The 24491-nt window shown below is 35.4% G+C and overlaps 1 protein-coding gene and 1 pseudogene across 14 annotated transcripts in view; both read right to left on the bottom strand.

Annotated features, from left to right (window-relative positions):
* The window catches only part of Ralyl (RALY RNA binding protein like), an 806938-nt gene that overhangs the window by 578609 nt on the left and 203838 nt on the right, over positions 1-24491 (bottom strand). The window lies entirely within an intron of this gene.
* On the bottom strand, positions 6530-7764 carry LOC142850749 (uncharacterized protein NKAPD1-like; annotated as a pseudogene).

Raw genomic sequence — 24491 nt, 5'->3', positions numbered from 1 at the left:
GTAAGTCCTATTAGAGAGAAGAGGCTAAAGCCCTGGCATGTCACATTAGAGTCAACGCATTTGAGACTTGCCAAGATCAAATTATTGGCAAGTGCCATTATGCTGATCTGTAGTCAAGCTACTTACAATCTTATCCATGTGCCTTAAATGCTTGAGCCAGAATTCAAGAACTAAGAAGAAGAATTGAATTATATACTAATGTCATACAAGGCCCAAGAGAGTCCTGTAGTGACTTTTCACAAAGATTACCTAAAACTATACAAATATAGGTAACAGAACCCGAAGTTAGACTAGTATTTGTTGAATCTCTGGCTTTTGAAAATGTCAATTTAGAATACAAAAAGATATTTGGATCTTTTAAGGTCAAATCAGTATCAAAGGATGAATTCATACAACCAATGTTGAGTCATTTAATGATAATACTGCAGTTTGCACAGGAGAAAAAAAAATACCCAAAGGTATGAATAGAAATCAAAATACCAAATGATTTAATTGTTTTACAATAGGACACTGCAAAGTGATTGAAGGCAAGGCATTTCTAGAAATAATATTTAGTCTGGGAATGACAAACATAGAAGGTCTCAATCTTCTGGATTACTGGACATGGGAGCAGATATGACTATTATTACTCCAGTATCTTGGTGTCTGAATTGACCTCTTCAGGAGGCTGATATTCAATTCCTAGGAATTGGAACTCTACCTCCAATAAAATAAAACATGGAATAGGTTGAATGGCTAGAGCCAAAAAGACAGAAAGGGAATCTGAGGCCTTACTCAGATATTCATAACTATGAATCTATGGGGTTGTGATCTGATGCAGCAACAGAATATCCAGAGTAGTATTTCTACAGTCTCCAAAAGAAAACATAAAGCAATTCATGTTTCCGGGAAGTATATTATAGGGTACTATAAAAATTAATCACCAACCATTCAGACGGTATAAAAACACAAAACAACTACCAGACATTCAGAGGTATCAACTGCCATACCTTTAAAATGGTTAACTAAAAAAATCTTTATGGGTTAAACAACAGTGTTGAACAGAGAAGTTGCAGACTTTAGAACAGCTGGTACAGGAACAACTAGATGCTCACCATTTTAAAGAATCAACCAGCCCTTGGAATTCTCCTCTATATGTTGTTAAAAAGAAATCTAGAAAATGGAGAATGATGACAGATCTAAGAACTGTTAATAATATGATTCAACTAATGCACCCTCTACAATCTGGAATTCATTTGTCTTCCCTATTGGATAAAGGAAAACCTCTTATAGGTATTGATTTAAAAAAAATGTTTCTTCACTATATCTTTTACAAAAAGAAAATAGACAGAGAAAAATTTGCATCCACAGTGTCTAATTATAACAATTCTCAGCCTACTAGAAAATATCAATGGAGGTTATACTTCAAGAGGGAATGTTAAGTATCCTCATCCTGTGCCAATATTTTGTAAGTCAACCATTGGAGTATAATTTTCTGAATCTATAGTTTGCCATTACATGGATGGCATTTTTCTGTCTGATTCAAATGTAGATTCATTAAAAAGAATGTTTGAGGAAATAAGAAAGTTTTACCTACACTATGTTCTACTGGGAACTCACCAAGGCCAGCTGGCCTGGGTCTGGAAAAGCCTGGGATAAAACCGGACTCTCTGAACATAGCGGACAATGAGGACTACTGAGAACTCAAGAACAATGGCAATGGGTTTCTGATCCTACTGGACGCACTGGCTTTGTGGGAACCTAAGCAGTTTGGATGCTCAACTTACTAGACCTGGATGGTGGTGGGGGTTCCTTGGACTTCCCATAGGACAGGGAACCCTGATGGCTTTTCAGGCTGAGGGGGGACTTAATTGTGGGAGGGGGAGGGAAATGGGAGGCGGTGGCGGGGAAGAGACAGAAATCTTTAATAAATAAATAAATTTAAAAAAAATAAAATAAACAGAAAAAAAAAGAATAAAATAGAAATGACAAATCATAAAAAAAAAAGTTTTACCTAGTTGGGGATTAAAAATTGCTCCTAAAAAGGAGGAGATTCTATCAATTGTGTAGGTTACAAAATATGTTTACAGAAATGTAGAACACAAAAAGTACAAATTAGGAGAGTACAATTGCAGACTCTCAATGACTTCCAAAGTTTTCTAGCAGATATTTTCAATCTACAGTCTACCTCTGTGATAACAACTGATCAAATAATTCATTCAAAGCAAACCTTAGTTGCTAACAAAGACTTAAGTAGTCCCAGGGAATTAACAGTTGAAGCCAAGAAAAAAATTGAGTTTGATTGAAAAGAAATTACAGGAGGCACATATGGATCACACGGATTTGATTCTTAAAACCATTTGTAGTCATATTACCCTCCAAATATTCCCTAACAGGAAGTTTAATGCAAAGGCAAGATATTATCTTAGAATGGATCTTTATAGCTCAGAAACCAAGTAAAAAATTGAAATCTTATGTGGAAAAGGTGTCTGAGTTAATTATAAAAGGAAAATTGAGACTTCATTAAATTGCAGTAATAGACCCAGCAGAAATTATACTACCTTTTATTAAAAATAAAATTAAAAATATGGAAAGACAATGAACCCTGGCAAAAAAGCTTGCACTAATTTTTAGTGAGAGATTAATAACATCTATCCTAAAAGCAACAGAATTAACCTTATAAAGAGAGGTAACTGGATCCTTTTTGCATTGTACATGACACATCAAAAATTGAAGCCCCTACATTCATTATTGATGCAAATAAATTAGGAAAGGCAAGCTGCACATCAGAAGATTTAAGTAAGATGGACAAAAGCCTTATATCTAAAAGTCAGAATTATATACTATTCTCATGGTTGTAAGGAATTTTAGAAAATCCCTCAATATAGTTACTGATTCACAAAATGCTGAAAGAGTTGTTTTGCATACTGAAACTGCTGATATATACCAGATGATACAGAACTGACATCATTATTCATTCAGGTTCAAGATATAATTAGGAATAAGCTCTATCTAATACACATAACACAAATCTGACCTCATTCTTGTCTGCCAGGTAATCTATCACACAGTAAACAGAAACAAATAAAATCTGTCAGATGGATATTTTTCACTTTGTAGAATCTGAAAATTTAAAATATGTACACCATACCATTGATCCCTAATCAAGTTTTCAATGGACAAACTGCTTTGTGTTTGGAAAAGGCTGATTTGGTAATCACACATTTACTAGAACTTGTGGCCATCATGGTTATACATGAACAAATAAAGACAGACAATGATCCAGCACATGTCTCTAAGAAAAAAAATATTTTTTTGCTTATTATAATATAAAGCATATTACAGACATACCACACAATCCTACAAGTCAGGAAATATAGAAAGATCAAATCAAACTATAAAGGATATGTTAAGCAAACAGAAAAGAATGAAAGATAGCACCAGAAATAGATTGCATAAAGCCTTATGAACCTTAAATTTTCTTAATGTTAATGAGAAACAATGGCAGCAGAGAGATATTAGATAATAAAATAAACTTATGCATTAAATCAGGTGATATATTTCAAGGATGTGTTGATCTCAGAATGGAAACCAGGGCAGTGCTACCTAGGGGCAGAGGTTTCTCTCTTGTTTTCATGGAAGTTGAAAAGCTATGGATACCTTCAAAATTAATCAAGATTTGGTTTGAAAACGAGAAACCTCTTGATAAAGAGAAATGACAGCTTATCCACAGAATTGATAATACTGTAGTTGTGGAAAAACCTCATAAGTGTTGGGGCATAGTTCTGTTTTTGTCTTTGCAGAAAAATACCCATCTTCAAAAAGTCAAGCGACTGGACATAAGATGCCTAAAGAAGAAAAGATAGCTATTCAGAAGGAAAACCAAGCAAAGAGAAATCTACAGTACCAATATTCTCTTCAGAGTACAATTTTCTTACATAGCCATATATACCTTCCTACTTCTCAGTATAATAATAGTTGTGACTCACTTAAAAATCAAAGCTGGCTTTGGAGTTTGACAGTGACTATCCTTTTCTAAATGCATGTGCTAAAAGAAAAAAAGAACCTCAGAGTTTATGGCTCTTATCAGGAGCCACTTGGTGTTGGACAGAAAACAGAAGACAGATAAAATTTAGGGGCTAATATTATCAAAACTCTACTTTAAAATATTTACTTCTCTTCTTACACCTATTTTTGTCTCTATATTACCTTTCATTGAAGATATGTCTATAAGAATAATGTTTAAGTTTTCCACAGTGTATAATAAATTTTTCTGTGATGTTTCCAGAAGGAGGATGGGGCCCCACAAAAAAGGATTCTACCTGAGTGATATGATGTCATTATGCTGATAGTACCCTTTAAGATAGGTTTTGGTTACAAACTGATCAACATGATTCCAACTTGGCTACCTGACAAGTGCACCTTTTTACAACACTATGGCCAGAATTTCAAATAAGAACTTATATAATACCCTACGGACTACTCAGAGACTCTGCAATTATAAAAGACAGTAGTCCTGAAACTTAACTATCATTTTAGTTTTTACAGGATCACATAGAAATAATATTGTCCCCCATGACAGTTGGATATGATGTTAGAAAACAATGTCCCTTCTCCCAACAAAGTTTGTCCTCAGGGTTAGTGCTATTATTAGGGTTGATTATAACTGGTATAGGCTTGAGGGTGGAAAAGAAGTAGGCTCAAAGATCTCTCTTGAAAAAAATGGGGAATGAATGGGATGGGACAATAATAAATACAAGCTTACTCACATTAATAATAATAGTGAATAATAATGAGAATACTTGTGAGCTATTGTTTATAGGCAATTTACATTGGTAGAGATTCTTGTATATTGATACAAATGCAAATTATACTTATTATTTTGAATATGCTCCTATTTCTGTTTACAATATTTGTGTACCTATGCAAAGTCATTTTGCCATATTGTGTGCATGGAGGTTTCTACCTCTGCTAAAGATATTTTGTATACTGATGCAATTTTAGGATATATTTATCATATTGGACTATACATTTCTACTTCTTATCAAGATACTTATGTACTGTTTACATTTTGAAGTCACTGTCGTCATTTTCTGCACATTTCTTTAAAGATTATTTAATTTTTTTATTTTAAAAAACAAGTAGTTTATTATAAGTATGTATATAAAGAGCACAAATTTAGTTAAACTATAAAATGCTACTTCATGGGATGTCAGCATAGTAGTGTTTTATTGCTGATGTCTCACGCTAACCATGAAGTATTTCTGTATTACACATGCAAAAGTAAGGCCTGGAGGTTAACTTAACCTGCTCTAGAACTCATCAATCAGTGGCAGAACCATGACCCAGTCTTAAGTCTGAGCTTGTGTGCTTTCTACTCAGTTCCAAAAGTGACATCCTCAAAAACAAAAACCCTGACAATGTCACTTATCTTTCCTCTTAATGAAAAGTCAACTACCAGCCACTTTTCAGTGGTATTTTGGTTTCTTTTACTATCAAGATCACAGTATAGCAGGGGAAAATAATATGTTCTTGATAATCATAGCACAAAGTCAGACTGGGAAGAACTAGGTCTGTCCCTGAGAGTGTGTTTCATTTTGGAATTGATTCATCTGGTTTCAGGGAAACTAAAATTCATTAACAGAATTAGAAATGAACAAGGAAGCTGGGCGCTGGTGGCACTCGCCTTTAATCCCAGCACTTGGGAGGCATAGATAGGTGGATCTCTGTGAGTTAGAGGTCAGCCTGGTCTATAAGAGCTAGTTCCAGGACAAGCTCCAAAACTACAGAGAAACCCTGTCTCGAAAAACAAAACAAAAAAACAGGGAAACAATAGGGCTGGGGGTATGGTTCAGTTCAATCTCCAACTAGGCAAAAAGAAAAAAACAAAAAAACAAACAAACATTTAGATGGCTGAATCTCGTTGAAAGCATCATTGGCAATGTGACTACTTCCTAATTCTTACCATTTGATAGACAGGACAACTGAACAAATAATTTCAAACACAAACCCATTCAGGCAATATAAAGCAATGGAACTAGAAAACCAATTACTATCCAGTTACTGTTATGTTTGGGTTATACTCAATGTCACTGTAGACCCTGATCAGCAGAGAAATTAGGCAGAAAACCCTACATTACTTAGCCGTCATCTGTGGCTCCTACCATGAAGGGAAAAGGTTTGTTCTTATACCCATTTCCTCACTAAGTAAATTAGATACATGTAGGGCCCAACTATAGAAGAATCAAAGCACCAAAGCTGAAGTCAGCTGTATAAATAGCAAGTTTTCCTTGTCAAACTATTCTGTCTGGCACAACTTCAATCCTTTCTTCATCCCAGACCCTTGATTCCCCCAAATTCAACATTCCAACCCAGATCATTACTTTCTGGGTTCTTTAATTTGCTGTATAGATATTCTACCATAAGTGATTAATTGCAAAAAATAATCTCTTCAAGAAACCTTAACAAAATACCAGATTCCCTATTAACAACAAAAGGGGATGGAGTAAAAAGTAGGTAGGACAACTCTGACCTCTGACTCCTGTGCTGAAGGAGTCACTAGCAAACCCCACTGTTAAGAGCTGCAGACAAGCAGAGTTCGTGGGAAGCAGGACGGCTGCTTTCCCACTTAGCCATCTTCTGAGCTTTCAGCAGACCTTGCATCCGTAGCCACTTTCCAATTCCTGCGCTTGCTCGTCCTCTCCTGTACTTCAGAGCTAAACACAGGAACATGAACACTTTTCCTTTTTTTTCTCCCTTTTGATTTTCTTAGTGTCTCTTTCCTCGATTTTTCTCAGAACTGCTATCTGCTGAATTATCTGACTGGGAAGTAGCCCTTTCTCCCCCTAAAGGTAAAACTTTTTATTTATTTATTTATTTATTTATTTATTTATTTAAGATTTCTGTCTCTTCCCCGCCACCGCCTCCCATTTCCCTCACCCTCCCCTAATCAAGTCCCCCTCCCTTGTCAGCCCAAAGAGCAATCAGGGTTCCCTGCCCTGTGGGAAGTCCAAGGACTGCCCACCTCCATCCAGGTCTAGTAAGGTGAGCATCCAAACTGCCTAGGCTCCCACAAAGCCAGTATGTGCAGTAGGATCAAAAACCCATTGCCATTTACTACTGAGATCTCAAGGGAAAACTTTTTAGGAGACCTTTTCCTGGCTTTTTTTCTTGCTCCTGTGTGGTTGCTTCCTTTTCCTGGTACTAGAAGCTCCAGTTTCTTCTGAGAACTCACTTGAGGAATCTGCTGCTATGTCCATAGCTTCCTTTTGTTTTTTTGTGGGACTGTTTTTTCTGCTTCTTTTTATGGGACTTCTTTGACTTCTTATGTTTGCGGGATTCGTGAGCAGATGCTTTTACCTGGGGAGATGGTTTTTTTTTCCCCCCATTGGTAATGTCCTGCTGGTCACTACTGTCTGTTTCAAACTCTTCAGGATACAACTCTTTATAACCACTTTGACCCCATCTGTCTGGCATGTTGGATTCATACTCATATAACTTCTTGTTCCAGGATTTAGCCTTAAGAAAATCATCTTCCAGGGCCCCAGAAATTTCATATTTTGGCCTCCAGTAGTCTCTCTGACTTTCTTCCTCAAAACCATCACTTCTCATCCAACTTGAGCTGATGGGTACCATGTTCCTTCTGATGCCCTGGTAAGCATCCTCCATTTGCTTCTCTAGTTCTCTGATTTTCCACATGTTAGAATCCTCCTGAATCTTATTGTGAGTGTCTGTATGATGGATGACATTCCGCAGGAGGACTTTTCCCAGTGGAACCCATGACATTCCTTAATCGTGCACCGTAGCCTCACATGGCGGGGTGGGAGGAAAGGCGACAGCATCCTTCCCAATTATTTAATTTTTTAATATGATGTCTTAACTTTAAGCTATAAAGGTATTAAGAACTATAGGTCAATAGTCATCCATGTTTGTCAAACTTATAGTTAGACTAATCAGGTTCTCTAGATGCATAGAGATTGTATTCCACATAGATAGTAAATAGTCAAACATTTGAAAGAGCTGTAGACTATGACATCTAAATAATTTAGGATTCTGTTGATGTGAAGCATGATTGGGGTTGAAAACTTAGACTACTTAGAATAGGATAACTATTGAAACATTTAGTATATGTTTCTTGTTTGATGCTGGTTGTAATTCTAATTTTTATATGTTTAAGCCTCTTCTTTTTCCTGGGCAATACTTGATATTTGTTCTTGTTGTATATAGTTTTGTATTAGGCTTAGAACACTCTTATTTAGACAGTGGGGCAGGTACTGTGGGAAATAGCTTTCAAGATACTGGCCCACTTTGGGCAAGGTCTCATGCTCTGTAAATGCAGACAAAAGTGTGTGTGTGCCTCTTGGCTGCTGGATTCGGTTCCAGTTCCCAGCACACATAGGACTGAAGATTGCTACTATTTCTCTAAGTTTATCCCCTAATAAATAAAACCTTGATAACAAATTATGGGCTACTTTGAAACTCTTTTGTATGCCAATAGAAAATCATGCCAATATGGAAATATTGGCTACACAGAGACTTGACTCATTAATTACAGGAACCACAAAATGATGACTTTGTGCTGGTTCAATTCACCAATTCAGACAGTAATTGTTATTCATAATAGGTAACTAATTCTATTCTTGAATTAAAGACTATGTTTTGTTTGAATATGCCAAGCTGTTACTTTTCTTCCCATCCCAGAATGCATATCTTTAACACCAACAAAGTAAACAATAAGTGCAAAATAGTTATTGATATTGAATGTTATTTGAAACCTGAGACTTTAAAAGGTTTTTATGTAGTAGAGTTTATTTATCATCATCATAGCAAAATTAAAATATTCTAAATATCATAACAAAGCCTACCACCCCAGCTTAAATGAGGGATAATGTCTATTCTAATGCCATCTGATTAATTTCAACACCAAGAAATTGTGAACAGTCCTCTAAAACCCAAGGTGGGAAAAAAGTACATCCTTCTTTGAGATTCCTAGTGCTTCCTTGCAGTCAAGTTGTTCCTCAGTTTCTCCAGGATACTCAGCATATTCTCACACTAGCCATACATTTTCTAGAGCTCCATATGCAGAAAATAGGTTTTCCTTGTGCTGCAAATATACTTGGGGAGTGTGCAGTGTCTAAAATTCAAATTAAGTTATCACACAAAAGTTTATATGGAAACCTTACTGCAGGATTCAGCCAACAAACATTTGCCTATAATATGTATATATATATATAATTATTTCCTTGTATATCCATATAAATATATTCATATTAATATAAAAAATAGGAATTAATCTTCAGTCATTTAACCTGACAGACAGGACTGTTTTTCTATAAAATCTCAACAATTCCAAAGATTTATTCAGACTTTCTTCCCTCTGAGAATTGAAAGAAATTTAAGAGTTGGTACTGCTCTGTATTAAATTGTTCTTCAAAGGCCATTTATCAGCATATTTTAAACTTACAATCCAATAGAAAGTTGAGGCTTTTGTTGAACAGAAAAGGATTTCATATATAAAGTTAGAATTCTCTAGATTTTCTTAAAACTTGGCACTTTTAAATTGGTTCTTGTTGCTTAAATTTTCAACTCTCAGTTTCCTTTCAAAAGTTGGAATTTTTCTAGTTTCCTATAAGGAAAATGCAGCCATCCAATAAAAATGTTGGAGACATTTCCTTAAACATATATACTAATGATGGATAGGCAAATAACAATGAATCCTACATAATAGAAGCGTGAGACAAAACTCACAGTACCCACTGCTTCCCAGAACAAAGCACTAGCTAACTTTCAATTCCTGCAGTTACTCATTTAACAAATATGCAATGAGTTCACACAATGGGCTAGGCACTATTGTTTTCACTTATGGATGGGAACATAAATAAGCCCTATGTTAGGTACAGGAGTCAACTAAGCAAGGAAAGCTTTAATATACCTACAATACCAACATACAGCTTTCCCGAAGTAAACATTTGAATAATTCCTCAAGATTTGCACTGTTAGATTTCTCATCCTGCAGTTCAACTACAAAGGATCAACCACACTCAAATCTAAAAAGGGCAATTGGTAAAGAATTAAATTTTGGACCAAAATATTTTCTATGTAAGCCAGGTTTTGACTTTCCTAGGTAAGCTTTCCAACCATGGAAAATATAACTTGCACTGTGAGTTCAATTTGGGGTATAAATGGCTGTGCCAAAAATAATCAGATGTGAAGTAAGACTGTTCCTCTTACTTCAGCTAACACCCTAAAATTAATAACATTAAGATAAAGAAGCAAAGTAAAGCTACCAAGCCTATCTTCAAGAGGTTTTCAAACAGTCACACTAGCTAACAACTTAGCTTCTCATCTGGCCTGATAAAAGTAGAATTTCAGAGAATATTTGAAAAGAAAGAAAACACAGTCACAAGACCCAACAAAATCAAAAAAAATGAAATTTGTTTTCTCTTCTCTCCACACGTTTTACCAGTATCACGATGGGAGTTGGCTCCAACAGCTGCAGATGTTCAAAAAACACACCTGACACAGCTTCTGCAATGTTGAGAAATACTGGTTCAAGCTAAACCAGAATTCCAGTTCTATATTTGAGGGACTATGGGAACCCTGGAAGACTCTTCTCCTGGAGAATAAGAAGGCTGGGTAGCAGCTGGAGTAGAAAGAACATAGGGCTCTGAAGGAAGATATTAGACAGGGCAAATCCACGTTCTATTTGCTAGCATAATGTCAATTTCTGCACAGTCCCTGGGTCCTGTACATTCTTCAGAAAGATGTCTACTTGAAAAAGAGTCAACTGCAAAGAAGCACCTGTCACAGTAAGGGAAGTTCCACAGTGAAATTCCTGGCCTAACTATTGTAGCCTGAACTTGTGTCCCACCAAACACATGCCTTTTGTGTCAGGAATTAGGGACAGTGTGAAGGAAGGGCACTGTTCCTACCCAAACATCACACAAGGCAGACACCTTCTGCCAAGAACAGAAGTACAGATTCCTAAGAAAAACTAGAAAAAAATACAATAAACCGAAAAGTTATTGTGAAGTGAAAACCAGAGTTGACACACTCAAACCAATGAAAAATACTGAGTTTCAGTTTCATTTGAATTAAGAACATTCTGGAAATTTTAATAATCAAAAATTAGTCTAGCCGGGCGGTGGTGGCGCACGCCTTTAATCCCAGCACTCGGGAGGCAGAGGCAGGCGGATCTCTGTGAGTTCAAGGCCAGCTTGGTCTACAGAGCTAGTTCCAGGACGGGCTCCAAAGCCACAGAGAAACCCTGTCTCGAAAAACCAAAAAAAAAAAAAATTAGTCTTAACAATTGCAATTAAGTTTTGTTTGTAACAGAAGATCTAAAAATTATGATTTCTGCTTAAAATACATCAAATGGTGGATCTGATAATGTGGCTAAAGAAGAAAGAAAAAGTACTTTCTGGCTTTGAGAACAGGTCTTTCAATGAAATCATTATAAAAAGATTACAGATAATGTCCATTAAGCTACTACCACAGTGCCTGATATGAGCAATGATTTTAATAAATATGAGTTACTGTTAGTGTTATTCCCATGTCACTTTCAGATACTCTGCTGACACATATTATCCGCACTCTTTCCAATCAATTGGAAAAGGTAGCCATCTGTGTATTTATAGATGAAGAAAAGAGGAAAGAGAAAGGGAAAGCAGCAGCAGTCAGCTTAATCCCAGTAAAGCAGCGTGGACTCTATTAATAGCCAATGCAGAGATTTCCAGAAATTTGGCTTTGACCAGCTCAGAAATACTTAGCATCCAGATATCTGCTCAACAAAAGATGGGTAATCCACTCAGAATGAAAGATAAGGAAGCTCTTCCAGATGAAAACCTTCAAAGGGATTTTAAAATGTATGGATGATAGAATGAGCTAATGATTCCTTGTAGTCTTTCTTGAGAATGTCCCCTGAAAACAACTTGGAGCCAAGGGAATTTTCTCAACAAGAATGAAGCATTGAAAGGAAGAAGGAGGAAAAGGAGGAAGAAAAAGAGGGTGAAGAACAGGATGAGGAGAAGATAACATCATATGAGACCAAAAGTATAATACTGGTTTGGGTATGTGGCTAATTGGTAAAATTCTTACCATGGAAGCATGAGAACTTGAGATGATAGACTGCCAGAACTTACACAAAAAGCAAGGCATGGTGGGCCCATGTAACCTAACTGTTATCTTAGTGTTTCAGAGGTGGAGTCAGTCCCTTCCTGGGGCTCACTTGTTAGACGGTTTAACCTAATCCATAAGTTTCAAAAAGTGAGAAAAAAAACTGTGGAAAATCCACAATAGGCAACAACTAAGAAATGGCAACCAAAGGTGACAGTTGACAGACCTTTGGCCTCTACATGCATAAACACCCAACCACAAATGAATTCTCTCTCTCTCTCTCTCTCTCTCTCTCTCTCTCTCTCTCTCTCTCTCTCTCTCTCTCTCTCTGTGTGTGTGTGTGTGTGTGTGTGTGTGTGAGAGAGAGAGAGAGAGAGAGAGAGAGAGAGAGAGAGAGAGAGAGAGAGAGAGAGCATAATACAGAAATTTGACAGTTCCCAGATAGAGCATCAGGCAGGGCTGTGAACTCTGACCCAGGAATCCTCAGGAATTTCCTTCACTATACCTCTACTGAAATGTAGAACAAGGTGCTACAGAGGTCTTTTGCCTTAAGCTCAAAGCCAAAAAACTGAAGTTAAAAGTGTGTAATTTTAGATAAAATTGAAAGTTATGTTACTAGTGTTAAATTTCAATTATTTTTTAATTTGTATTATACAACCAAGTCAATACACATTTAAAATTGCAATAGTATACAATTTCTTAATGCAATTCTCACAATTTCTGTTTCTAATATAAATTCCAAAAAAGAGCAAGAGAAAAGCATGGCAAGAAAGTCTGGATGGATAAGGGCAAAGGCTAAATATAGAGACTTCACTAGAGTTCTCAGAGTGGCAACAATAATTACAGGTTTGAGCTTCCAGCAATTACTACATATTCTCAAAGTGTAGTGTCTCTCTTCCATCTATGAATCTGCAGTGGTTTGGTGACATCATCCACATAAAACACAGGACCCAGCTTTGATAAGATGCTCTCATATCTGAGTAGATACTTGAAACAATTTGGGTAATTGCCAAGGGAAAAAAGTGGAAAAATAAGTGCATTATTAATGTGAAATATCATGAGGACAACTGGGGAGGCAGTGCAGTATCAATAAAGAAGAGCTGGGACTCTTAGTCCTCAATATATCCTCTAGTCATGAATCTAACAGAATCCAACAGGAAAATCAGTAGTCAAATTAGGGACCATGTACAAACCAGTTTACAGGGAGAGCTGCTAGAGTCCTTGAGGTTAGGTTTATGTAACACCACCAAGTGCAGCCTGGCCATGTATCATTTCAAAGTGATAGTTCATAGTGCAAATGCTTCAGAAACTTGCCAACTCTTAGATCAAATTGTGAGATGGAAGGAGCAAATAATTAGGGGAAGGCATGTAGAAAGTCTATGAGAGGAGAACAGAGAAGAACATGGCAGTGAAGTGTGTTTTATGGAAAGCTGTTTCTAAACCCTACCATACTTTCCACAGTTCTTTATAGAACTCAGTATGCTAGAAAGCAGCTAAGCAGATCTGAAGGCTGAAGATAAATAAACATTGGTGTTCCTGTTGTTTTTTTTGTTTTTGCTCTAAAGTTGTGCCTCACAAAGAATGAGAAGTAAGAATGTAATTGAAGGTTTATTTCTATTTCAACTTCTGTTCTTACTTTTAAAGATATCATGCAAACATAGTATCAACTAACTGAAATTTACTGTGCCTATGAAATCCACTTTAACTACGGTTAAAGGCTTGGTTAAAGAGGTCTTTCTTGGATGTGACAGAACTTAACTGTTTACCATTCAAATCTAGTCAACATTAATTTTTTTTAAATTTTCCAAAGTAAAAAAAAATTCCAAAGTATTATTAGTCTCCTATAATATATAGAATTCCTATTCCCCACACTAAAATCAGAATGTCTTAATGGAGTGTATGATTATATACAAGTAAAGTGTTCTCATATATACCGGGGAAGAAGAGGTAGTAATGAAATGTATCTATACCAATCGGATTGAAATACCCGTTGGTTGGTACTGTGTCAAAGGCCAAAACAAACCCTATAAGCATTGGAGTAATACTAATTTGGAAAAGGGATGCAAGAGAGATATAAACAACATTAAAAACAGTGACAACTGAGTGATTCAACAACTTTTGAGCTGGGTTCCTACCAATGTCTAATTTCAAGCTCCACTAAATAAGGAGGTCAACACCTTATCTTCTGCCTTACAAAAACTTCAATGTTTAATTTCATTCTTATGACCAACAGGTGGCACCAAATGGAGCCCATAGGTGATGTGAGATTCAGAAATGAGAAAAGATGAAGTGGGGAGAAAGAATGGGATTCAACAGTTAAGTTTTTATACAGCACATTGCCTGATGAAATACTTTCATTGAACCCACATAATATGTAGAAAATGTAGCTATGAAATGCAAGAGATAGGGAGAAAACCCTTGAAAGTATAAAGGCCCTTGAAATGCATATTACGCTTCCTCAAGAGTTCAAAGAATATTTGCAATAGAAACAATATTAAGCTTTCAAGAAAATGCATTTGTTGTTGATTAAAATAGTCTGTTGATAAAAACCTTGTGGGACATGCTCTACAAGAATCAGAAGAATGACATGACAAATGAAAGCCGAGAACTGTTTGGGGTTCATACACAGGGCATGGCAGAAAGGTGATGATGACAGCTCACATTTGTAAAGGATTTTTCGGTTGTAAAGTACTTTGCTATCCATCATCTCTTCTCAACCTTAAACAATATAAGGTGAACTAGGTAGGCAAGAATTCACATCCCCATTTTAAAGACATTGAAACTTTCTCTTGCTTAAACAGCCAATTTTATATCTAAAGTGATTTTGTAACATTTCAGTGTTCTTGGAATTAAAAGAATTAAAACGTTTTAGAAAAATGAGAGTTAGTAGAGATGAAATGAAATTTCCCAAATGAAAATTTGCCCAAAGAAAGCAGTACAAAGATTAACACATTGAGAGCATTTTCTGTGGTGGAAGACTTAGGGAAAGATTTTGCATAATAGGATGTAAGTTCTTCCTTGTGTTTCAGGCATTTTATATATTTATCATCTCAATTTTCTTTTCTATCTCTAGCTCACTAAACAGATTAGACACACTTAGCTTCAGATGGCCCACTTGTTATATGAGATCAGTCTCTCAGCTATTCCCTACTGTCCCTTCAGATGGTTACTGGTTCTTTTTATGGATTCCACGAAGTGCTTTGTTTGCACACTGTTGAGTTACCCTTCGATACTACAGCACTCAATTGATTTTTTTGTTTATATTGTTATATTATGTTTCTAAGAAATTTGGCTTTCTATAAGCCCTTTACATCTAAAGGATGTTAAATGTGCCTCTCATTTTCAAAAGTTGCTCAGCTGTAACTTTCTAATTTCCTAGACACCTTATGCTCTTTCCTACCTCAGCCCTTAATGTTCGGGTTCAGCTAATGTGAAAAAAGTTTCCTCTGCTTTTGAAAACATTTTGAGTCTTCTGTTAAGTGCCATTTCTATTATTCTGACTCTTCAAAGATTTACCTGCTTCATTATCCTCTGTGATGTGCAAGAAATATGTAAATTATGTACATTTCACAGGGATCCATGGGTGAATCAGCATATTCAGTTATGTGGAAAGTCTGTGAGAAGAACCTACCTCTTCTGGCAGTTACAGACACTCCTGAGCATGAAGCCATGCCAAGATTGTTTTTATTTAGTAAACATGTAAAATCAAAAATAAAATAATTGCATGTGTCGATAGGAAGCCAGTAACATGTGAAACGCTGAGCATGCGCTGTCAGAAAGGCCCCAGAGTTGCTGCCCTCGCTGAGCATTTGAGCTGTTACTATGAAGGAAACAGGTCTAGGCACTCAAAATTCAGATAATCAAGTAAAGTCTCAAAGATAAAATAGGAGATTGATCCATTTTTAGCTTGAAGGACCCTCACAAATAAAATAAAATTTTGCTTCCTGAATCAGATAGACTGGATGAATGTTTCTGTTTTGTATATAGAAACATGGTGACCATGGAAGCCTCATGCTGGGCATTTCAAGCTGACAGCTGAAGACAAGATGATTTATATAGTACATTTTGTTTATGCCTGTGAAGTACTGTGAACTTGATATTATTTAATTTATAATTGTAATCACAATTATTCTTATAAACATAAAATTGGTCCAAGATACTTTAAAATATTATTTAATCCATGAACTGAATAAATAATGTTAATTTTTGCTAAATCTTAAAATTTTTACAGTAATCTTGAATTTAACCTGCAAATGTCTGACAATCCAAGTTTTCATAGAACAATTCACTAAGCCATTTCTTCATACAGCAGTATTATACAGATTCTTACAAGGTGAACACTAACTTGCGAGTTTTAAGCTTAAAGAATGTACAATTCTTGTTGACGATACGGTTTTAAAAAGGAATTTTAGATAAGAAATGTACTTTTGTTAGCTCACATTCATTTTCTTTCTTTGCTATGTGCAATTTTCTTAAACATTACTGGAGGGATGGAAGGTGAAAACATGGACAATAGAAATAAGTACATTATCAATGGCATTTTATCATACCATAGTTCACAAGTATTCACCATCCACAATAGACAGAGATTATATTTCCAAGTATAATGTGCATAATCTATAGTATTTTGCTTTCATTTTTTAAAAAGAAGATCTCTCCTGTTCCTATAAAGTGTCTTTAGATGGATGAACTACAAGAAATAAGGCCATAGAAAATATTGATCAGGTAAATAGAAAAAAACTGAGGAAAAGAATAACCCATGGAACAGTATAAAAAAGACAGCAGAGCACATTAAATATACCAAGAAGGATAAATTGGATGAGAGATAGAAACAGGTTAATCAACTTAGTAATTAGGTCATCCTAAATTTCTGCTTATTTAATACTGTGGGGAATAATTGAAGTCCTGGAGATCCACAATTTGCTATTACTTCAAAAGACTTAATAAAAATAAATAAAATAGTTGATAAATTTGATAGTAAATGAAACATGGAGGAATGAAAAAAACAAAAGTACATTTCTATGCAGAAAAAGTGGTAACAGTAAAGATCAGTAGTTAAGGATGCACACTGGAGGGAGAGAGAGTTCGAGGATACCGACCTAAGAATACAGGCGGAATGATCCCGCCCCTTCAGGTAAAAAGGAAGGCAGGCACAAACTACAATAAACAAACTGCTCAGCTACAGTACTTACAATATACTAATGCAATCCACAGTTGGTTAAAGACCTAAGCTTATATATCAACATATAAAATTCATGGAAAGCAGGAGGAAATCATATAACTTCTGTGAAGGAAGATGCACAAATGATCTCACTGAGAGTGGAGGAACATAGATGCCTGCAGAATCTTAACTTCCCCTCATGGAAGTTCGTTTTTATATCTTCCTCAATTGTCCTCCTGGATTCCGCAACTCTCCTTTTCCATTATGAATCCTATAATCTTGAGTTTGAAAGTTAGGACTTCTTTTTGTGGATTCTGTCTCATCTGACTCATGGTATATTGCCGACTCTTCTGTTCTGGTTCATCCTCAAGCTCTGGCCCTCAGCTCCTGCCACTGTAAAATTCTGCATCCCTCTAGGACCCTTTGGGACAGCTAGCTTAGACCCTCTTAAAAATGGTGTAAATCAATTTTCTCATCTTTTAACAACCACCACTGGTATCCACCTGTCATAAGCAGTCAAAGCTTTTCCCAAGTTTTATAAAAAGAAGACAAGGGTTGAACACCTATAATTTCTGTTTACTGCGAAATTTCAGTTAGGAAAGCATAGGTACCTTGTTGCTTCCTTTCTTTTCTCTGTACTTCAAAGAGGCAGAAAGAATCTTTCACTTGCTGGTGAATCTTTCTCGGCCTGAGACTACAGATGATAAGGGAAGACCATCTGTTGTTGCTGATAATAGAACAATTCAATAACAATGATTGCTCTATTAAAGGATTACAAGAGTTGTGTTATACCAATAGCACCAATAGTGAAATTTCCTAATGATTTTGATTTTTTGCTCAAATTCAAACCTCCTTGTTCTAGATATAAAGTCTGTTCCTAATGAGGAAGGTTTCTGGGACACTCACAGTTATAGAACACACAAAAGAAGGACATGTACCTCCGAACGGCAGCTTATAGATCACATACATTATGGAGACCACATGTTCTTTTAAAGATTTACTTTTAGTGTGTATGTGTGTCTGTCTGTCTGTCTTTCTGTGACGTATGATGGACGTCTATTGGCACTTGCAGTAGCCAGGAAAGGATGTTTCAGTGTGTGTCTGTCTGTATGTGACATGTGACCGATGTCTATCGGCAGCTGCAGTAGCCGGAAAAGGATGTTGGAACGCCTGGAGACAAAACTGCAGATGTGAGCTGCCTGACATGGAGAGTGGGTATTTAACTACTTTTCTCTGCCAAAGAATTCACGTTCTTAAGTCCTGAGACACAGCCTCAACATTGCATATTTTTAAAGGAGGAAATGTTGGGATTCAATTATTATTTTAAATGAAGAGTATAGAAAGGCAGGAAAATGGGCAGGGTAATTTCTATTCTTTATATAAACAAACCAAAGATTTAGAAGAGAAAAGCTTCCTTTATGACAAAAAAGCTATCAGGACAGAACTCCATCACAGGTAAAATTTCAAAGTTTATTTTTCTTTTACATGAATATCTGGTAGTTTATCTGGTAGTTTGGGAATCACATGGAATACTACCTATAAACTTCCAAGCACCTAATAAAAACAACAAGCAAAACACCTTTTGTCAAAAATTTGAGATATCAGGTTTTTCAGGAAAATTATTAAAAACAATTTTAACACCTTAAAACACATTATTAAAACAAATTAAAGAAACATTTGTTTATATATTTAAGAAGTATAGAGTTTAAATTAAACCTTTTTATTTATGAAAATCATCATTGGACAATTTAAAATACTGGCATATTGACTGAGTTGCATGAATTATGAAATATAATGTCAGTATACTAACTAAATACCCTGTCAATACAATATAAATATAGAAACTTTTAGTTTATTTATAATCAAGATTTATTTATAAGATTTTAATATTTATTTATAAGCATAGATTTTATAACTATGTATGCGAGTGAAAGGTTTATAGTGACATAAACCACTGTATTTATATCTGTCAGAGCACTTTAGTCTCATTTGATCCTTGTTGTTCTCACTATTATTATTGGTGATGCTGCAATTAGATAATTATGGCTAATTAATACATTAGAAGTGTAATGTAATTTTATCTCCACAACATATTCAACAATGAGATTTCTTAATAATTAAAATCTATGCAAAGAAATTAGACTGTTGTTTCTTTGGATCAATATAAACATTTCCTTTCTCTAGGAATGAAGCCTAGTTCAAATGGGAAGCTGGTCTGAAAATGCCCATAGCCTGTAGGGCATGCAGCTACACTTGGAACAGTAATCAAGGAACCAAATGCAAAGGAAACATAATAGGAAGTTTCCAAGAGCAAAACTTAATGTAAGAGGAAAAATGTAAACACTCAACTAGAAATCATGGTCTGGCATGTAGAGCACTGCATAAACACAAGCACTGCATTCATGTGAAGAAGCCATACAAGAGGAAATTGAAAGCAGGTGGAAGAGTCATTATCTTCTCTAGAGTGAAAAAAAAGAAAGGATCTGAACAAGACACATGAGGTGGATCTGTGGGGGCCGTCCAAGCCTCATAACTCTACATTTTCCCCCTTCTATTGTAAAAGAGATCCCTGGACACCTTACATTTCACTCACTCAACCAGTGAATGAATTTAGCACAGAGCAGGGAATTCCACTGAGCACACTCCCCAGTCTCTCTCTTAACTGCACCACTGCATCAAGAGAGATGCTGGCGGCCATAAAATTTGATTTAACTAGTATGTGTTTCTTCATATACGTTTGAGATGTGCACAGTACTAGAAAATCAATCATATTCAAGTCTCAAGTGTTTGGGTAATGATGGGAGATCATCTTATTTATAAGCTGTAAATATTGAGGAAGTCAAATATAGCAAATAATATCCAGCGTTATTTAATTCTGTGAACTTAAAAATACAAGTTAAGACACCGAATGGTGACATTGTGATGTAAAGTCACTTAACCATTTTAAAATATGGCATGGTTAAAGACAATTTTCAAGCCATAAAAGAATATAAGCACAAATTCTGATCTGAAATGATAAATATTAAGTGGAAATCTGGTTAATATCATGAACGTTTAGGAGGAATTAAAAATGTAGTTCATCTGTCCAGAAGAATACTTTTAAAAATGTACTTTTGAAAATGAAGCAATTATAACTGCTTTAAATAAACACTTTATTAGAAGCTTCATTCAATTAGTTTTATTATTATTCTGCTTAATTTTTTAAATAACTCACAAAAAGTAGTTCTTTGATATACTCAAACAGTATTTATTGCAGATGGTACACAGCAACATTTCCAGTTATGTCAGTAATTATGACTTGTTTGGATCTCTCTACCCTTTGGGATTTGTGTTATATTTAAGATCAGCAAACACTGGATTTATGCATCTGGAGTTTTGATATTTATTTGGAAGGAATTGTTCTGAATTGTCAATTGCTCGTATGAAAATAATGGTATTTACTTAGAGAGATGAGTGGGTGGATAAAGTGCTCAGACAACTCTAAGAAGTGTTAATACAGAAAATGACTGACTTGTATTTTAAGAAAATGGAAACAAATGCTGTTTCTAAGGATGTTATTTCTCACTTACTTGAAAATAGCTTCTTTATGAGTATCTCGTCGTTCCTAACCTGGAAAGATGGTGCTACCCAAAGCAGGGAAAATGGTTGCCAGAAAACACAGTTGTTCTTAGTGATGCATCGCTAAGTGTAAAGCTGTCTAACTAAGCCACCTATGCAACAGTCCTTAATAACTCATTCCTTAATAGATAGAAGATGACAAACTGATTTATTCAGACAGTGTATCCTGAATTTTCTTAGGTATGGGTCTGGAGTCACATTTCCTCAGCAGCTCATACCACTCGCGGTACCTGAGGTGAAAAATCTAAGGTCTGCTGATGCATGATTCTAGGACTTGGAGGGTGTATATTGCTCAGTCATCATGCCCTGCTATTGTTTTATGTAATATTATGTCTTATTACTAAGAGACTACATTTCAGAGTATTTTTCATTCTCCTCTATACTATAAAACATTGATTTTTCTTTTTGTGGTTCTATTTCAGCTTCACCATATTTTAAAAATCATATATAACACCCAAGTAGGGTAAACTGACTGAACCAGAAGGTTCTTCTTAATACATAAGTCCACTATTCTACAGGTTCAATAATGTGAAAATTCAGGTTCTTTCTGAGCCCAGTGTCAGAAACAAACACTTCAAGAAAAGATAGGAATCTGCCTTCAATATATAAGCGAAGAAGAAATTCACAAACACTAGGGTCAAATGTTTCTACAGATTCTTGCTCCAGCGTTGGTCTGTTTGCCTTAGGTATGTTTTTTGTGTTTTGTTTTTGTTGTTTTGTTTTGTTTATGACTAAGTTCTAGGAACTAGGTTTCTTTCATTCCACTAATTTTGAAGCTTTTTCTTGACACCATGCCAAGGGCCCTGCCTCCTCAAGAGGAAAGGCCATGCCTTATGCATGAGTCAGCTACCCTGAACTAGATTTTTAGTATCCTTCCTCTCTGCTAATAGTTTCCTTTTATCCAGCAGCCATGAAATAAACTCTGAAATCATACACTTGTTTCCTTCCAAACCATAATGTGTTTGCATAATAAAACTGGCATGATTTTATTTTCTTCCCTTAGCTCCACTTTGAATGTTCTGGCATACCTGGAAACTCTCAGTATGGTCTACTGAATTGCGTATTTTACTTACTATACACTGTCAGTTCTTTTGTGAAACGTTAAATTAAACTGTTTCAACATGGATATTTAGTTCATAGTTTTCCATGCTTAAGTGTCTGCTTTACTCTCCCCTCTCCCCCATTTTTGGCAAAGTTCTGTACAATATAGCCATGATATGCTGGCTTAAAGTTTAAGTGGTCTTTGGTGTGTCATCCATGTAAGGGATGACTGGACTTTAAAATGTATCCTATATGTACATTTATAAACACACTTATTACTCCTCCTAAAGAACTCTAGCAGCGTTGTCTTTTCTGAAATTACCACCATCTCTCAACCTATTTTTTTCTCCATTAGTTAACAGGGCAAGGGGACAAAAGTAGGTGGCTTTCAGTGGATACTGGATCCATGACTTCCTACTGCTTTGCAGCCAAATGTTGGTCACGTGACCATTTATAAAATCGGTTTGATAGACTTTGATGAAGGGGTTCTTATACTCTATTTACTACTTAGTATTTGTAAATGTATCTTTCGTAGCATTATCTTTAAAAACAACTTATATCCACTTTGGAAAATTAAGTTGAATGTGTATTCCTATTTATTACACAAAACAGCTGAAATCATTAGAAATCAAATTCATTAAAAATGATAAACATGATTAACATGTGTTGTACCATTTATATCACTATGTCCAAATTTTACAAAAAAATGGGATATATTTCTGTTAGAAACTTTACAGTATTATAAGAAAATTTTGTTGTTAGGGGCAAGACAACATTGAGTCATATTACAAAAAAACAGCATTGAGTCATATTACAACAAAACAGCATCTTTTCTTTTTTTTCCTTGCAAGAGGTGTTCATTAAATATTACTATGTACTTTTTTTTGCCCTGTAAACAACTGAAGACATGGTACATTATCACTATAGGCTTCAAGAAGTTTATTAGAATAACAGATCATAGGGTTCATTAGGATTTGGCTCATGGTAGAAACTAGGACAGAATGGATCCACCAGAGGGGTTCCAGTATTGTATGTGGATTACAGTCAGTATTCTAGTTGGAAAAAATGGAAAATAACTCTTTATAGCTCAAGCAGAAAATGATCTTAATGGAAGGGTAATGGATACTTTATAGACTCAGTGGGAATGCAGGTGATTCAGGCTTGAAAATATTCTGCAAAGGAAGCTGGGTGGTGAGAACCACAGCAAAGATAACCACAAAGACAGCCTTAAAATTGTTCCTTCCGGATTCATTGCTCACACCTAGGCTTTTACATGCATGCAGCTTCTGTTATGACTATATACAGATTATAAATTGCAGCTACACTGATTCAGTGCTTCTAATTGATTAGCTTAGTGTGGGTGAATCCAATCCCTTCCTCTGACAAATTTCTTAGGGAGCATACACCTATATTTCTTCTTTCATAGTGATGGGTTTCAATATCTGCCACTGAAACTGACCCAGTAATTTTTGTTTGATATTGTTTACCTGTATCAAAATAATAAATTTTACAGCTACATGTATACTATTTAATCCTTCCTTCTTAAAAGTTAAAATCATGATATGCTTATTATGTGAATTACTTAACTTTCTCCCAAAAGTTAGAAACATTTTAGTATTTTTAAAATAATGCACAGGGAAGGCTTCACATTATGGGCACACCTTTCCACTGCTCACTGTAGCCATTACTGTCTTATGAGCTGGGTACACAGACTCACTATCTTCCATAACATGGGGCTCTCACTGAATATCCGCTTGGTTCTGCGTTCATCCTGGCTTTCTCAACATGGAAAATGGAAGCTACAAAACTACAGAGATGTTTGACACCCTTGTTTTTCCAATAAACCTATTCTTCACAAGGGCAGACATTTTCAAGGGTTTTTGTTTTAAAATAGAGCACCCAATTTCAAAAAGAAGTGCTTTCAGGAACATTGGAATTTGTTGTTCAATCTTCTAAATTAAATAATATAATCAAACATATTCAACATGTTAAATATTAAGTGAAAAATATATAATTACTGCTAATATGTTCTGTTTTTTTTAATAAATTTAAGCTCTCAAAGTCACAAAAGATCCAATGTAGGTAATGAGTCAGACAGTGAATTATAAGCAATTTTTGCTTAGGGGACACACAGTAAAATATAGTATAAAATGCCATTATGACCAATTTTCTTCATTTAAAGTGTTTAAATTTTAATATTTATTCATAGTGAGAAATAAAATTATATTTATACATTTAAGCCAATATCAGTTTTGTGTGATTATATTAAATGACCAGATGCAATAAGTCCTCCTCTTGACATATAGCAGCCTATGAAAGAATGTGGATGGAGAGAATTTGCTTTGATGAGTTATCAATGGACATCTGTGTGGAGGACAAAAGGATAAGGGACCCAGTTAACACCTACTTTAGATAACATAGATCATGCTTTTCACCTAGGTGTTTCATCTCTCACTATAATCTCAACTTTAAGGGTTTTTTTAAGCTTGTTTTTTATTTCTCAGAAAGAGGTACTTAAGTACCTCTTTTATCATGTTTCTAACATTTGATAATGTGAGGCTCCACTGTTAATTAATCT

The sequence above is a fragment of the Microtus pennsylvanicus genome, chromosome 5 (genome assembly GCF_037038515.1).
Source record: "Microtus pennsylvanicus isolate mMicPen1 chromosome 5, mMicPen1.hap1, whole genome shotgun sequence".
NCBI lineage: Eukaryota > Metazoa > Chordata > Mammalia > Rodentia > Cricetidae > Microtus > Microtus pennsylvanicus.
Note: the sequence above shows the minus strand (reverse complement) of the source record. Positions and strands in the feature narration are given on the sequence as shown.